Raw genomic sequence first — 12,907 nt, forward strand, 5'->3', positions numbered from 1 at the left:
GACTACAGCAAGCGAGCTAGGAGTTGAATTCGTTTTACTCTCTGAAGGCTAAGGACCATGGAATAATTATAATCTTGTTAATTCGGTACCAGGCCTAGTTTAGTACAGTAGTTGATATGTAATTCGGACAACCTACAACTAGCCTAGGCCTACTACTACTACTAGTACTACGTACCCTAGGCCTAGTCATTATTCTTCCGAGTTTTCCCGAGATTTCTCATGGTTTGAAAGTGCATGTGTGAAACGAACCAAAAATCTCGGAATATCAAACTTGTTACAACTTGTTAATAGTTGTTAAAAGTTGTAATATTTTCTGCTAGTGTGAAATGGGTATTAGAGGATGAGGGGTCGTGTGTACGCTTTCGCGTGTTTTCATCATAGAGCTATTAAACAAGTTATGTATGTGTACCATCCAAGATGGCCGTCGTAGTAAAGCGCCACCTTCAGGCTTAGATACATATTATTACATATTAATAAGCCCTCTGACTGACTGTTATTTCATTAATGATAATGAGTAATAGTAATAACAAATTATTAAACTATTGTAGCCAAAACGAGGGCAAGTGGAGCATCTTATTCAAAATTAAAGTACCAAGGAATGGAAATTAAATCGTGTACATTACACCCAAACACCGCAACGCTCGACTTTCAAACATACGGGTAACTAGCTGTACTGAGCTTTCTGAGTAAATTGAGGGCGCAATTGCAAACGATGGTGCTTAGCGAAATCCATGGCAGCCATCTTGGATAGTACACACACACAGTTCTACGTATTTCGAACATCATCGAATACATTGCGGTTAGCGCTCTAGTATTCTTATTATATCTCTATGGTTTTCATACTTTAAATGAATAATAAGGATTTAATACGCATCGATGCCCACATAATGCGGTCGAGAATTACACGTCGAACAATATACACAAAAAAGCATAGAATTGAACAAATTGTATAGAAATAAGGTTGAATCCATCCAACACCGTGGTAGAATAAGAGCACAATATGATGTTTGTTACACATTTACAACATGGAGTAATAATAATAATCATCATCGCTGTATCACCGAAAAGTCTGATGACAATTCAGCTTCGGCCGCTTTACTTAATTCTTCGATGAGCCGTTTCCAAATATGTCTTTTTTGTGCCATTGATTTTGCTTCTTCATATAATTTTTAGTTTTTAGTTGATCTGGATATTGAGTATTGGTAAACCTGATCTTACTGAGATCGTTATGGAGAGTTGTGATTATTGTTGTCCTTGGACGTCCCCTGAATTTTCTGTATTGGTCTCGGTGAAGTAAAGTTGATTGCCACGTTTGTAGGATTGTTTGTGTTTGTCTCAGAATGTGGCCAAGTACAGTAACCGCCATCTCGATTCTAACATTTTTGGTGACAAGGGTCTCGTAGTACCTCTATCATAAAGGTGTTTTATTTGATATTCTATGGGGGTATTTCAGTCCAATAATCCTTCAAAGTTGCTTACGATGGAAAGTGTTTAGCTTTAGTTCATCGTCTATCGTTAAGGCCCATGTATTTCTATTAGGCCTATATAAAAGCACCGGTTTCACTAGTGAGTTGTACAACCTCAGTACTGATGTTCCAGAGTGCTGTCTTTTTGTTCATCGCGTTCATAGGAAGCTGTCACGTACAGTAATGTATCAATTTAATAGACCCTTTCGTAGCAGTAATGTCGTGACTATGCAAAATCACACAACCAAAATATAAGACATACTGCAACTAATCTTCAATAATTAATGGCCAGGGATTTTCTACCGCACCCCTTCTTTATTGTAAGGCGAGTAATCCCGAAAAGAGAAAAGCAATGAATGTTTCTATTCATTAAATTATAACAATGAGCTATGTTTTACAAACCGATATCGAGAAGGCGTTTCTTTCACTAATATTTATGAAATTATGAAATTCAGATGAGGTCAACATATGCCCTACGCTGTAAGATTCAAAATATGCGCAAGAGAAATACCTTAGTTAGTGCTAGGTACAGAAGTTTGCATTTATTTGAATGGAAAATAATGGCTGAAAATATTTAAATCTAAATAATGGAAAACTGTTGACAAAAGCTTTGGTAATACACTCACACTTTAGTTTTATTTACAAAATAATTATAATAATTTACAAAATAATTTACAAAATAAATATAATAATTTATTTACTAAATAATGGAAAACTGTTGACAAAAGCTTTAGTAATACACTCACATTTTAATTTTATTTACAAAATAATCCAATCAAATACCGTAGCTAAATGTTTAAGATCATTATTGCTAACCTAATTCCCATCGATGGTCTAGTATAGAGGATGAAAGAAATGAAATGCAAAAAGTCCAAATTTATACTATTCAATAATGCTACACAACTGTTTTTTAATGGATAATAGTGTACCCGGTAGCCCAACGATGAACAAAGAACAGATGAACTCCTCCAACCAACCATGCTTAAGCCGGTTTTCCATTAGACGAATGTATTCGCGCGAATCGAATTCGTCGGTTCGGTTCCTGAGCTCTGATTGGTTGAGCAAATTTTTCGCTTCGCAAAAAGTAGAAACAGTTCGAACTACCAATTTTGCTGAAGCGAAAACTCCGATAGAAATGTGAATGCGCATGCGCATGAACGACGCTTTCGATTATCGCGAATAAATTCGCCTATTGGAAAACCGGCTTTAGTTTGTTCATGTGAACGAAGAGGTATCCATGGTCCCTGCACTAGTCTGTTTTTGTGGTTTTCTTCTGTTGGTTAATTTTTAGTCTTTTTTTTTGTTTTTATCTGTTTTTCTAATCTCCTGCATTTTTTTTTGTCTGCTTTATTTTTTTTACGTTCACCTTGCCTTCTCTTTACATGGACATGGCGCTTAGAGACCTTGTGTATATTTGCGCCTTATAAATCGACCTACTAGGCCTATCTCTCCGGTATCCTCTCAGTTGGTCGAAATCCAGTTTGTCGAAACCCGGTTTGCCGAATTTAACTCACTTTGCCGAATTTAACCAACTTTGCCGAAAACCCAGTTTGCCGAATCCAGTTCACCGAAAACATGACATCCCAGTTGGCTGAAACCCGGTTTGCCGACAACCAAGTTTGCGCAATTTGAATTTTATCTACACCGTCGTACAAAAGAAAAGCACACTACTATTTTGAAATAAAATGTAATAAATACTTTACTTTACCCTGGTCAGTTGGACTTGGCCTTTCTCACACTATGAATCTATGATTGTCAGTTTTGAGCCTAAGCTCTGAAGTTTGTGATACACCTTAATTAGCAGTTTTTTGGTAAACAAGTTACTAAATCATAGAGAAAGAATTTCTCTATGATCCAATCAGAAACTCTAAAAGTATGGGGTGACTTACTTGAGACACACCCCCATTACCTAAAGTATAAAAGGCAAACACCCCATACCTCTAAAAATTGCACATTTTAGGGAGTTTTGATCAATTCCAACGAAACTAGAATTAACAACACCGGGGGACAAGGGGAAAATATCCATCTTTGGAAAATCTTTCCCCACCCTTTGACAAATGCATCCTCTGAAAGTGCCTAAAATTCTCAAATTCTTTGCGCGCATTTCCTGTTACGGTAGGCCAATTTCCCTATAAATTGCACATTTTAGGGAGTTTTCATCAATTCCGACGAAAATTAAAAACACAAAAATAATTTGCGCGTTTGGCGCGCATTTTTTAGGGCTTTTTTAGTTTTTTCCTTTTTAAGTTATTTAAACACATAATAGTCCTAAACTCAGTCAAGAAAGACAAATTTAAGATAGATCATTTTAACCTAAAAGAAGGGACTCAATGTGTATAGATGGTGAAAGAATATGTTTGTAATAAAATAAAACCATGATGAAAATGCTTATATTTAGTTTCAAACACACGTGTGTGACCTATATTATAAATAAGATAAGACATGCATCCTCTGAAAGTGCCTAAAATTCTCAAATTCTTTGCGCGCATTCCTTGTTACGGTAGGCCAATTTCCTCTATAAATTGCACATTTCAGGGAGTTTTCATCAATTATGACGAAATTAGAATTGAAAACACAAAAGTATTTTGCACGCTTTGCGGGCATTTTTAGGGCTTTTTTAGTTTTATCCTTTTAAGTTATTTAAACAAATAATAGTCCCAAACTCAAGAAAGACAAATTTAAGATAGATAATTTTCACCTAAAAGAAGGGCCTCAATGTGTATAGATGGTGAAAGAATATGTTTGTAATAAATAAAACCATGATGAAAATGCTTATATTTATTATTATTATTATGTTGTAATGATGTTGTATGTACTGTTGAATATCACTTAACCTACTGGGCTAAACTAGAAGGGTTACCCTCTTTAAAGATTGTTGAAATTTAAAAAATTAATAAATAAATAAATACCCACCCAAGACCCCTGTTACGCGCCTGGTATTAGCGCCAATGTGTGCCCTTGTGTGGACAGGGATGTGACCCCTTCTGAAGCTGGAAACCTTGTTTTTGCAAAATAAATTGATGAAATTTACTATTATAGGCCTAATCAATAAATTCCTCATCAACCGATATAACCTTGGAATTGACATAACATTACTGATGTCATACACACCCTTCAGTGTGAAATGTGGCTCTCTTTGCAAGCACATCTAACATCTAAGGAAAGAAAAGCTTAGATTGGTACCAGATAAAATAATTTTGTTATCAACATTAATACATTATGCTAATTTTCATCTTTGTAAGCGCATAAGACAGTGCAAATTATTTCTGTGACAGTCTTTTGAAGTGTGTAAAGCTCCATTTTATTCCATACCTTCAAAATATGGGGCGGGGGGATGATACAATGGACCATCCCCCCCTTGTCAAATACTGGGGGATATATCCCCCATCCCCCCGAGATCTACGCCTATGCTAACATCTGAAACCTGGAGTTTAGCTGATTGTAACCATGTACAGTTTGTGAGAATAAAAGTTTGCAGTGTACTAAAAGGAACTGTGTCATACTACTCATTCAAAGTCACCAACAACTAAAATATATTTAACATTAACAACCACAACAAATTAGTTAAGACCATTAAAAGGTCTTCCTGTTGCTCATCACTTTAATTTACCGAGCCATACCATCAGTGATTTAGGCTTTATAATCTTAGGCACCAATTTCAAATCCACTAAGGCTAAAGGACTGGGCGGATACCCTTGGGACATCTTCTAGCCTTAGTAGATCTGAAATTTGTGCCTAAGATTAACTATACCAACAGCATGCATGTTATTAAACTGTTGTTTTTATGTCTTCTTTGAAAAGAGCTATTATGGCAGTTGTATTGTCCTGGCAGATGTTAAGTGGGACCATCCGTCAATCAAACAATTTTGCCAAGATAGCGGTCAGGAGCACTGCCTCACAACTACAGACAAGCCTGGAAGCTGCTCATATCTCATTAAGTATCAAGGCACAGCTTGTTTTGTCAGTGTTGTCTTTATTTTGTTTTTCCTCTTACAGCTTTATAAAAAGAAGGAGTACAATTGGTGAGTCATATTTATTAAAACTTACAGCTCAGTTTATAATTATTAAACGGTGCTTTACTATAGAACTGGATTTACATACACACACACACACACACACACACACACACACACACCTCTCTCTTATACACATCTAGATGTGTATAAGAGACAGATATAAGCCAAAATTATTATTATTATTATTATACTTTTTTTCCACACTCAGAGATTCCTCTCTTTAATGTTATGATGTATATGCATACATACATACATACAAGTCTGCGCACAATTAAATGGGTGTGGGGTAAATGTACAGTGTGGGTATAAATTTTTAGTACCTTCATTTTTGAAAAGAGCATTTCCTCTTGCTTTATGTTGTTGTCCAAGATCTCTTCTCTCCTGCAAACAAATTCACAGAGACATTTGACATTGATCGATGATAAAGGAATACATTATTTGAGTCGCCTTGGAGTAGACTCGCTTTACCGCTGTCTCTTATACACATCTAGATGTGTATAAGAGACAGATGTAAATATATCTACGAATATCAATTCTTAGTTTTTGAATGCGGACCTTCTCCAGTTTTTGGACGGTTCGTCGCAACCGCCTTAACCCACCTACGCTACGGGTCTGATTTGTTACGTGTAACTTTGATAATAATGTACACATTTTCTATAATTTTCAGACCGCTTCATGGATTTCGTGTTGTTCCTGGTTGTTTCTATTTATCATCCAAGTAATCAAGACAGTAATAAAATCACGATCTGGAAACAGACCAACAAATAGACAGCAACGTGTGCCAGAGGGGCAGAAGTTCGAAATAATTAGTTAAAATTGAGGCGTACTGTACGTTAAAAAGCTAATGCCACATTTTTTTTTGTCAAATAATTTGAACATTTAGGCAGTTGGATATTTAGCTGGTGGTAGAAAAGCCAATTCGTTTGGATTTCAATGATGATTAGTGATGGCGAGTAGTGGCGCAAGTTGGGGAACCGTCAGACAGGACAGGCCCCTTTCGTCCGAGGCACAACTAGGTCGTCGAATAAAAACCAATAATAACAATAATAATAATAATAATAATAATAATAATAATAATAATAATAATAATAATAATAATAAGGATGATAATGATGATAATTTTCCTATCAAAATAACGTTTATTTTGATGCCAATTCCAAATAATGTAGTCTAAAAGCATATTTTGGACAATACTAAGCCATTAAAAAACTCACCCCGTGAACCTACACGGGAGTTTTTATTTCGGGCCGTCGACCGAGGTTTCGTCGGGCCCCTGCCTTGGACCCCTCCGTCTAACATTTCGGACCCTTGTCGGCAAAAATCTGGCGCCACCGCTGGTGTGAGATAAAGCTGTACAGTTTTGTTGAGTTTAAATATTTGGAAATATCAATTGCAACAAGGTTATTGTGAATTTTGTAGAACATTGCAAATCACTGATTTTAGTATAAAAATTAGGCCTAACTTATAAGATGTCACTGGAAGTGGGGTAGCATAGCCAATAATTGAGGGAGGGGGGAGGTTTGTTAGAAATTACAGATTGCAAACCGTTGATGATAATTCGAAAACTAATAAGGAATACCTCTATTTCGATGTTCCCTCAAATTATGGTGAATTCAAATGTGATGTATCAAAGATCGCTCTCTAAGCAAATTGTGATAGCCTGCCCTCATGCTTACATTTTTGTTAGTATAGTATCTCATCTTACCTTTTTGTATAGTATCTATCCTCCTGCCAACGGTTGTATTTTATTAAAATGCATTTGCTTTCTGCTGGCTGTAACAAATCTAAATAATTAGTGAATGAATGTAGGCCTAAATAATCGTTTAAAATTTACAAAAGCTGTATAATAATTTTATATACATTTTTAAATAATGCATTGAGTACATTTGATGAGACAATAAACTACTGTATAATCAAGTAAGCTGTATGTTTTATGTTATGTAAGCTGTATGTTTTATGTTCATTATTACCATTAATTTATATATTTATTAAAGCATGATAGACAGGATAACATATAAAGACAGAGTAGTACCGCTGTTTTACAATATAGTCCTGCTATAATAAAATAAACAACATGCTTCCTCTCCCCATTCTTAACCCTGACATGGTAGGACGATGGAGGTATTTATACCTCCATGATACGACACAACAGGTGGGTATGGGAGGGGAATCCGCTCCTCCCAAAATAAGGTTTAAAAACAAAAATTGGGACTTCTAGATGGCCGGAAATGGCTGGGATGGAAAAATTAGTCTACTTTTTTTTGACCGACTGCCCGACAAGCTTTGGCCCTTTCCCCCTCCCCCCGCTGGCGCCGCCACTGCTGCAGACCTAGTACGTAGGCCTTGATAAAATCATAACACCATGGTAGAATAAGAGCACAATATATGACATGTTTGTTACAATTTTACAACAATGTATCAATTTAATAGGCCCATTCGTAGCAGTGTCGTGACTATGCAAAATCACAAAACCATATATATTAATATGATATGTTGTTGTGCAGACCTACTCTAGCACGCAGGCCTTTTATAATAAAATTATAACACCATGGTGGAATAAGTGCACAATATGACATGTTTGATACAAATTTACAACATGCAGTGTGTATCAATTTAATAGGCCCTTTCGTAGCAGTAATGTTGTAACTATGCACAATATTTATAAGACATACCGGTATTTAATTTAATAATGATAGTTGGGCTAAAGCTTGAGATGTGCGATCTGCCAACATAGATGAGGTCAGGGACGTATCCAGGCCAAGTCTTTTAAGTTACAGAAACGTCATACTGTATGGCTCAGTTTGGTTTTTATCCTTTTGCAAACTTCTTTAAAGTAGGGCCTATTGTTTAATAATACTATACTATTAGCAATAATAATAATAATAAATAATAATAATAATAATAATAATAATAATAATAATAATAATAATAATAATAATAATGGTATAGGTGTAATTTTGCCCTACCTGACGTGGAAATGTACCGAATACTCAGTACATTTGAAAACATCTGCGAAAAAGATGGCAAGTTGTTCTCGGGTGGGACTCAAACCCACGATCTCCAGATTACTAGCCTGGCATCATACCTCTAGACCACCGAGCTTGCGCCTGATGGCCAGGGTTGAATTCGAGTCCAAGTAAGCAGCGGGTACTGCAGTGTTGATAGTAATTGTTATTGTCGTGATGGAATAATAGACAATAACTGGATTTGCGTCAGGAGAAACATGTATAGGTGTAATTTTGCCCTACCTGACGTGGAAATGTACCGAACGGTCATGGTATGATAATGAATTTTACTAAAAGTTTTGTTTCTGGCCATCTAGACGTACTATTTCCTCACATTTTCGCTCCTCAGCTCCAACCATGGTGAGTCTGAGGTAGGTGCCGACTCACAAAATATCCTCCCCCTCAACCTTACAAAACAGATCTGCACCCTTCTGGGTGTGACATTAAACTGCGTCGAGTCAGCACCTGACTCAGAGTGTGTCTTGTGACTGCTGAGGAGAGGGGGCATAAATTTGTTTTTAGAATGTGATCTGGTTTTTCATGCCCCCTTTTCGTGATTATGACTATTTTAATAAGAATTTTTTTTTTTTTGAGGAAAAAAAAAGGAAAATATATTCAAATTTAAGTATGAAAGTGTAATTTCCGGCCATCTAGAAGTGCCATAATCATAAATTTTCTTACCTCAGCCCCAATCATAGTGGGGCTGAGGTGGGTGGTTCCTCAGTCTGGGAAAATCCCTCCCTGGGACACCTCTCTTCAAATTCATGGACTCTGTTGATTTATTATAATTATTGCTGGGCCTACTAATATTGTTTATGATGTGTCTAATACAATTTTCACTTTATCCTCTCAAAACAGTCCTTAAAACGTTCAAAGTGCGCTACTACACAGGGGGGGGGGGGGTGGTCGTCCCTCTGGACCCCGCCGGGGTCATACGTTTCTCGCATAACGGCTCCCCCTCTTTCAAAATCCTGGCTACGTCCCTGGGTGAGGTGAGTAGGTGAGCATGCCTTTTGTAAGTCAGGACCCAGTGTATAAATTTTGTTACGTTTCTTCACAGAAGGGGGTTCGTCCGAACCCATTGAACCCCACCCCCCCCCCCCGGATCCTCCACTGTTGTTTCTATTTATTAAATTACAACAGTGAACTATGTTTTACAAACCGACCGGCGCTTTTTACTATTGATATTTATGGAAACTTAAAATTCAGATGAGATCAACATAATATGCCCTACGCTGTAGATTTACTTGTGACATGACCTGACCTTCAAAATATGCACAAGAGGAATGTCTTATAGTGTTAGGTACAGAAGTTTACATGTATTTGAATAGAAAATAATGGCTGAAAATATATATATATATCTAAATAATGGAAAACTGTTGGCAAAAGCTTGAGTAATACACACTTTAATTTTATTTACAAAAATAATCCAATCAAATACCGTAGCTAAATATTTGAGATCATATTGCTAACCTAATTCTCATCGATGGTCTAGTAAAGAGGATGAAATAAATGAAATGCAAAAAGTCCAAATTTAAACCATTCAATAATGCTACACATACTAACTCTTACCTGTTTGTTAATGGATAATAATTGCTTTAACAGTAGAAATGATATTTCTACTAGTTAATAAACATTGCTGTAACAGTAGAAATAATATTTTGAAAATGATGTTTTACCATACCGGCCTGCTCAGTTTGGAAAAAATAATCTAAAAAAATTGACACGTGTTCGTCTCGAACCAGGGCCAAAGCTCAGCTACGGGTTGTATACGCATGCATATTGGGGAGCTTGCGCCATGTCATAGTCAGGGGTGGCGCCAAGATTTGCCCGACGGGGGTGGGGGCGAGGTCCCCGACGGGTAGGGGGCGGTTCACATGACGAGTTGTCAGATTCCCCCGACGAAAGCAAAGTGAACGTGGTTGAGCTTCGAATGATAGGTTTCAAAAGTGGTCCATAGGGGGGAGGTTTGTTAGAAATTACAGATTGCAAACCGTTGATGATAATTCGAAAACTAATAAGGATCACCTCTATTTCGATGTTCCCTCAAATTATGGTGAATTCAAATGTGATGTATCAAAGATCGCTCTCTAAGCAAATTGTGATAGCCTGCCCTCATGCTTACTTTTTTGTTAGTATAGTATCTCATCTTACCTTTTTGTATAGTATCTATCCTCCTGCCAACGGTTGTATTTTATTAAAATGCATTTGCTTTCTGCTGGCTGTAACAAATCTAAATAATTAGTGAATGAATGTAGGCTTAAATAATCGTTTAAAATTTACAAAAGCTGTATAATAATTTTATATACATTTTTAAATAATGCATTGAGTACATTTGATGAGACAATTAACTACTGTATAATCATGTAAGCTGTATGTTTTATGTTATGTAAGCTGTATGTTTTATGTTCATTATTACCATTAATTTATATATTTATTAAAGCATGATAGACAGGATAACATATAAAGACTGAGTAGTACCGCTGTTTTACAATATAGTCCTGCTATAATAAAATAAACAACATGCTTCCTCTCCCCATTCTTAACCCTGACCTGGTAGGACGATGGAGGTATTTATACCTCCATGATACGACACAACAGGTGGGTATGGGAGGGGAATCCGCTCCTCCCAAAATAAGGTTTAAAAACAAAAATTGGGACTTCTAGATGGCCGGAAATGGCTGGGATGGAAAAATTAGTCTATTTTTTTTTTGACCGACTGCCCGACAAGCTTTGGCCCTTTCCCCCTCCCCCCGCTGGCGCCGCCACTGCTGCAGACTTAGTACGTAGGCCTTGATAAAATCATAACACCATGGTAGAATAAGAGCACAATATATGACATGTTTGTTACAATTTTACAACAATGTATCAATTTAATAGGCCCATTCGTAGCAGTGTCGTGACTATGCAAAATCACACAACCATATATATTAATATGATATGTTGTTGTGCAGACCTACTCTAGCACGCAGGCCTTTTATAATAAAATTATAACACCATGGTGGAATAAGTGCACAATATGACATGTTTGATACAAATTTACAACATGCAGTGTGTATCAATTTAATAGGCCCTTTCGTAGCAGTAATGTTGTAACTATGCACAATATTTATAAGACATACCGGTATTTAATTTAATGATAGTTGGGCTAAAGCTTGAGATGTGCGATCTGCCAACCTAGATGAGGTCAGGGACGTATCCAGGCCAAGTCTTTTAAGTTACAGAAACGTCATACTGTATGGCTCAGTTTGTTTTTTTATCCTTTTGCAAACTTCTTTAAAGTAGGGCCTATTGTTTAATAATACTATACTATTAGCAATAATAATAATAATAATAATAATAATAATAATAATAATAATAATAATAATAATAATAATAATGGTATAGGTGTAATTTTGCCCTACCTGACGTGGAAATGTACCGAATACTCAGTACATTTGAAAACATCTGCTAAAAAGATGGCAAGTTGTTCTCGGGTGGGACTCGAACCCACGATCTCCAGATTACTAGCCTGGCATCATACATCTAGACCACCGAGCTTGCGCCTGATGGCCAGGGTTGAATTCGAGTCCAAGTAAGCAGCGGGTACTGCAGTGTTGATAGTAATTATTTTCGTGATGGAATAATAGACAATAACTGGATTTGCGTCAGGAGAAACATGTATAGGTGTAATTTTGCCCTACCTGACGTGGAAATGTACCGAACGGTCATGTGATGATAATGAATTTTACTAAAAGTTTTGTTTCTGGCCATCTAGACGTACTATTTCCTCACATTTTCGCTCCTCAGCTCCAACCATGGTGAGTCTGAGGTAGGTGCCGACTCACAAAATGTCCTCCCCCTCAACCTTACAAAACAGATCTGCACCCTTCTGGGTGTGACATTAAACTGCATCGAGTCGGCACCTGACTCAGAGTGTGTCTTGTGACTGCTGAGGAGAGGGGGCATAAATTTGTTTTTAGAATGTGATCTGGTTTTTCATGCCCCCTTTTCGTGATTATGACTATATTAATATGAATTTTTTTTTTGAGGAAAAAAAAAGGAAAATATACTCAAATTTAAGTATGAAAGTGTAATTTCCGGGCATCTAGAAGTGCCTTAATCATAAATTTTCTTACCTCAGCCCCAATCCCTGGGACACCTCTCCTCAAATTCATGGATTCTGTTGATTTATTATAATTATTGCTGGGCCTACTAATATTGTTTATGATGTGTCTAATACAATTTTCACTTTATCCTCTCAAAACAGTCCTTAAAACGTTCAAAGTGCGATACTACACAGGGGGGGGGGGGGTGGTCGTCCCTCTGGACCCCGCCGGGGTCATACGTTTCTCGCATAACGGCTCCCCCTCTTTCAAAATCCTGGCTACGTCCCTGGGTGAGGTGAGTAGGTGAGCATGCCTTTTGTAAGTCAGGACCC

General features: G+C 36.9%; 1 long non-coding RNA gene across 1 annotated transcript; it reads left to right on the forward strand.

Moving 5' to 3' along the window:
* Window positions 1–6,052: 6,052 nt before the first annotated feature.
* LOC117109906 lies at window positions 6,053–10,955 on the forward strand. The gene is made up of 2 exons (XR_004445608.1): window positions 6,053–7,000; window positions 10,455–10,955. It is a non-coding gene; the product is annotated as an uncharacterized LOC117109906 (long non-coding RNA).
* The last annotated feature ends 1,952 nt before the right edge of the window (window positions 10,956–12,907 follow it).

The sequence above is a fragment of the Anneissia japonica genome, unplaced genomic scaffold, assembly GCF_011630105.1.
Source record: "Anneissia japonica isolate Jap-2015-1 unplaced genomic scaffold, ASM1163010v1 scaffold585_len4108843_cov191, whole genome shotgun sequence".
In the NCBI taxonomy this organism is placed as follows: domain Eukaryota; kingdom Metazoa; phylum Echinodermata; class Crinoidea; order Comatulida; family Comatulidae; genus Anneissia; species Anneissia japonica.